We start from the raw sequence: 5,783 nt of genomic DNA, 5'->3' as shown, positions 1-5,783 counted from the left end.
AAAATACAAAAATTAGCCAGGCATAGTGGCATGTGCCTGTAATCCCAGCTACACAGGAGGCTGAGGCAGGAGAATCATTTGAACCTGGGAGGCTGAGGTTAGAGTGAGCTGACATTGCACCATTGCACTCCAGTCTGGGTGACAGAGCAAGACTCCATCACAAAAAAAAAAAAAAAAAAAATGTTTGAATGTCAGATTCCAATGTTTTATTGTCCTTTTATGATTAATTTATTTACAAAACAGTGTAAGAAATGCAAGTTTAAAATTTTTTTTTTTTTGAGATGGAGTCTTGCTCTGTCGCCCAGGCTGGAGAGCAGTGGCGTGATCTCGGCTCACTGCAAGTTCCACCTCCCAGGTTCACGCCATTCTCCTGACTCAGCTTCAGGCGTAGCTGAGACTACAGGCGCCCGTTACCATGCCCGGCTAATTTTTTTTGTATTTTTAGTAGAGACTAAGTTTCACCGTGTTAGCCAGAATGGTCTCAATCTTCTAACCTCGTGATCTGCCCGCCTTGGACTCCTAAAATGCTGGGATTACAGGCGTGAGCCACCGCGCCCTGCCCAAGACTTGTAGTCTTTTTTTTTTTTTTTTGAGACGGAGTCTCGCTGTCGCCCAGGTTGGAGTGCAGTGGTGCGATCTCGGCTCGCAGGCTCCGCCCCCTGGGGTTCACGCCATTCCCCTGCCTCAGCCTCCCAAGGAGCTGGGACTACGGGCGCCTGCCACCTCGCCAGGCTAATTTTTTGTATTTTTAGTAGAGACGGGGTTTCACCGTGTTAGCCAGGGTGGTATCGATCTCCTGACCTCGTGATCCGCCCACCTTGGCCTCCCAAAGTGCTGGGATTACAGGCGTGAGCCACCGCACCCGGCCGACTTGTAGTCTTTCTTTTAAGTTCATACATTCAATATAAGTATGTGACTTTCTTTTGTATCTTACAATAGTACTTTAAAAATGTTCAGGCCGGGCATGGTGGCTCATGCCTGTAATCCCAGCACTTTGGGAGGCCGAGGCAGGTGGATCACGAGGTCAGGAGATCGAGGCCATCCTGGCTAACACGGTGAAACTCCGTCTCTACTAAAAATACAAAAAAAAATTAGCCGGGTGTGGTGGCGGGCACCTGTAGTCCCAGCTACTTGGGAGGCTGAGGCAGGAGAATGGCGTGAACCCAGGAGGTGGAGCTTGCAGTGAGCCGAGATGGCGCCACTGCACTCCAGCCTGGGTGACAGAGCAAGACCCTGTCTCAAAAAAAAAAAAAAAAAGCTCAGCATTAAAGTGGGAACCAACAACATATCCCATGCCATTTTCAGATAATGTTGTTTAAAAATAAATGCCCTCTAAAGCAGCGGGCCCCAACATTTTGGCAACAGTCACCAGTTTCGTGGAAACCAGTTTTTTCATGGACCAGAATGGGGGTGGTGGATTGATTTAGGATGATGCGAGTACATTACATGTATTGTGCACTTTATTTCTACTACTATTAATATTACATTGTAATGCATAATGAAATAATCATACAATTCACCATAATGTAGAATCAGTGGGAACCTTGAGCTTGTTTTCCTGCAACTAGACAGTCCCATATGGGGATGATGGCAGACAGTGACAGATCATCTGGCATTAGATTCTCATAAGGAACATGCAGTCTAGATCCCTTGCGTGCACAGTTCACAATAGGTTTCATGCTCCTATGAGAATCTGATATCACCACTGATCGGACAGGAGGCAGAGCTCAGGTGGTAATGTGAGTCATGGGGAGAGACTGTAAATACAGATGAAGCTTTGCTTGCTGGCCCGCCACTCATCGCCTGCTGTTATAGTCACTACCTCTGGGTCCTGGCCTGTGCTTTTGTGCAAATTCCTAGTCCAAGTGGCCCAGCTAATTGTCATAGCTGCCTTAGGCCCCTGCATCTTGCATTTTGAAGCCTAGCCCGTGGAAGAGTTCTCCTTGAGTCAGAAGCCCACTGTGGGGCCAATGAATATGCTCCCCTCTCGACTCCTCACAAAAGTCCTGAATGGAGGACCATGGAGGAGGATGATCAGTTTCAGCTATGAGGGGTTATCAAGTAAGGCAGATACCATGGTCCACATGTCCTCTACTTTACTCATTAAACTGAGGTTCCTGGACCAGCAGCATCAGCATCACTTGGGAGCTTATTAGAAATGCAGACTCTCAGGCCTACCCAAGACCTGTTGAATCAGAATCTGCATCCTAACACTATCCTCGGGTGATTTCTAGGAACATGAAAGTTTGTGAAGCCCTATTATACAATAACACTCCTGCAACATTCCTGCCAGACACCAGGTAGCTTTTTGGTATTACCTTTTACCTTGGTAGTATATTTTTAGGCTCTTATTTTGCCTCTTTTTTAATTCTTATTTTTATTATTTATTTGTTTTTGTTTTGGAGACAGAATCTCACTGTCACCCAGGCAGGAGTGCAGTGGCACGATCTCGGCAAACTGCAAGCTCCGCTTCCCGGAGTCTTGCTCTGTCGCCCAGGCTGGAGTGCAGTGGCGCATTCTTGGCTCACTGCAACCTCCACCTCCCCAGTTCAAGTGATTCTCCTGCCTCAGCCTCCCGAGTAGCTGGGATTACAGGCGCCCGCCACCATGTCTGGCTAATTTTTGTATTTTTAGTAGAGACGGGATTTCACCATATTGGCCAGGCTAGTCTTGAACTTTTGACCTCAGGTGATCTGCCCGCCTCGGCCTCTCAAAGTGCTAGGATTACAGAAGATTACAGGCATGAGCCACCGCACCCGGCCCATAATTCTCTTTTTTTTTGAGACAGAGTTTCATTCTTGTTGCCCAGGCTGGAGTGCAATAGTGTGATCTTGGCTCACTGCAACCTCCACCTCCCGAGTTCAAGCGATTCTCCTGCTTCAGCCTCCCAAGTAGCTGGGATTACAGGCGCCTGCTACCACGCCCAGCTAATTTTTTGTATTTTTAGTAGAGATGGGGTTTCTCCATGTTGGCCAGGCTGGTCTCGAACTCCTAACCTCAGGTGATCCACTTGCTTCGGCCTCCCAAAGTGCTGGAATTACAGGAGTGAGCCACCGTGCCCAGCTCCCATAATTTTTTAATACTATCATCCATAAAAATATTCAGTGGGGTTTCTCTTCTCCTGGTACAAGTTGAAAATAATAGAAAGGGTCTACACTTTCCTTGTCTACTATTTGAGAGACAGGGTCTTGCTCTGTCACCCAGGCTGGAGTGCAGTGGGCAATCACAGCTCACTGTAACCTCAAACTCCTGGCCTCAAGTGATATTTCTGCCTCAGCCTCCCAAAACACTGGGATTACAGGCCTGAGCCACCACACCCAGACCAAATTCTGTGTTTTTTGTTTGGTTGGTTGGTTGGTTGGTTTTTTTTTGAGATGAAGTCTTGCTCTTGTCCCCCAGGCTGGAGTGCAATGGCATAATCTTGGCTCACTGCAACCTCCGCCTCTCTGGTTCAAGCGATTCTCCTGCCTCAGCCTCCCAAGTAACTGGGATTACAGGCGCCTGCCACCACGCCCAGCTAAGTTTTGTATTTTTAGTAGAGACAGGGTTTCACTATGTTGGCCAGGCTGGTCTCAAACTCCTGACCTCAGGTGATCTGCCCGTCTTGGCCTCCCAAAGTGCTAGGATTACAGGCATGAGCCACCACGCCCAGCCCAAATTCTATGTTTTAACTGCTGTCTTTAGACTATTTATTTTCAATAATGTTAGGCTTTACATCTGCTATTTTGTTTTTGGTTTTCTGTTTGTCCCTCTGAAGAAATACATTTTAAGTTCTCCAAGGTATCCTCTTGTCATTGTTCTGCAAGTGTGGGATTAAGAAGGTGGCATTCCAGCTCTCCTCCCTCAGGGACTGCGCTCTCTCTCCTTTCTACAACCTTGATAGAACTGAGGAGCCTAAGAATTGTAAAACAGGTTTTTTCCCATTCCCTTTGAAAATTCCTCCTAGGCAGAGAGGACTGTTAGCTTCAGCTGACTTTGTTAACCTGATTATCTGTTCACTGGTGCCACAGTGGATGCTGAAATGAAGGAGCCCCACTTGATAATCTTCAGACATTTATTTACATGTCTCTCTCTCTTTCTAGATTGTGAATAATATGTGGACAAGATCTATGCATGATTCATCATTGTATCCCCAGCAGCTACTAGATATTGATGACTTATTTACTAATACTTAGCCCAAAAAGATCAGACATGTTTTTATCTCTTTATTTTTAAGTAATTCAAACTTACAGAAAAGCTACAAGAATTCTACAAAAGCTCTCTGATACCTTTTGCCCAATTCACCAGTTGTTCATATTTTGCCACATTAGCTCTATCATTCTCTCTTTCAGGAATCAATCGGCCGGGCGCGGCGGCTCACGCTTGTAATCCCAGCACTTTGGGAGGCCGAGGCGGGCGGATCACGAGGTCAGAAGATCGAGACCATGGTGAAACCCCGTCTCTACTAAAAATACAAAAAATTAGCTGGGCGTGGTGGCAGGCGCCTGTAGTCCCAGCTACTCGGAGAGGCTGAGGCAGGAGAATGGCGTGAACCCGGGAGGCGGAAGTTGCAGTGAGCCGAGATTGCGCCACTGCACTCCAGCCTGGGTGACAGAGCGAGACTCCGTCTCAAAAAAAAAAAAAAGAGGAATCAATCTTTTTTTAAAAATCCTTTGTTCAACTTACTTTCATTTCCATTTAGTGCCTTATATTAGTTGTCTTTTCTCTCTAAATTTAGCAATTTTCATACACTAACAAAAGGGAGGAGAGGGAGTAAAAAGGATCAGATGAACTTGTGAACCATTGGCTTTTCATCCATTTAAAACTACAAGATTGGCCAGGCATGGTTGCTCATGCCTATTGTAATCCCAGTACTTTGGGAAGTGGGTGGATTGCTTGAGGCCAGGATTTTGAGATCAGCCTGGGCAACATGGCAAAACTCTGTCTCTACAAAAAGTACAAAAATTAGCCAGGGGTGGTGGCAGGTGCCTGTGGGCCCAGCTGCTGGGGAGGCTGAAGTGGGAGGTTGGCTTGAACCCAGGAGGTAAAGACTGCAGTGAGCCATGACCGCAGCACTGCACTCCAGCCTGGGTGACAGAGCAAGACCCTGTCTCAAAAATAAATAAATAAATACAACTATGAGATTTATTATTGAGACACTAAGAAAGGCATTTAACATGTCTATAAATATGGTCAAGCTAGAAAAAAAGAGCAGCTACCTTCTAGAATAGGCTATTTTTACCAGCAGAATTACTATAGAAAAGAATTATGTTACATTTCATAAATAGCTCTTCCTAGTAGCATAATGATAACTCTGCTTCTGCTTTTCAAGAAGTCAGCCAAAAAAGGTTGGGAGAAATCTATTATATTGTCAAAAAAGCAATTTTTCATACTAGTCCAAGGGACTAACAATATTTAGGAAGAACCTGGCTTGCCATGGAACGTAGAGGATGTGGGTGAGTGGTTTGTTTTTTTTTTTTTTTTTGAGATGGAGTCTCGCTCTGTCACCCAGGCTGGAGTGCAGTGGAGTGATCTCGGCTCACTGCAAGTTCCGCCTCCCGGGTTCGCGCCATTCTCCTGCCTCAGCCTCCCAAGTAGCTGGGACTACAGGTGCCCGCCACCACGCCCGGCTAATTTTTTTGTATTTTTTAGTAGAGACGGGGTTTCACCTTGTTAGCCAGGATGGTCTTGATCTCCTGACCTCGTGATCCGCCTGCCTTGGCCTCCCAAAGCGCTGGGATTACAGGTGTGAGCCACCATGCCTGGCCCTAAGAATTATGTTACATTTCATAAATAGCTCTTCC

The sequence above is a fragment of the Hylobates moloch genome, unplaced genomic scaffold (genome assembly GCF_009828535.3).
Source record: "Hylobates moloch isolate HMO894 unplaced genomic scaffold, HMol_V3 SCAFFOLD_15, whole genome shotgun sequence".
Taxonomy (NCBI): domain Eukaryota; kingdom Metazoa; phylum Chordata; class Mammalia; order Primates; family Hylobatidae; genus Hylobates; species Hylobates moloch.
This window is presented reverse-complemented; position numbering follows the sequence as displayed.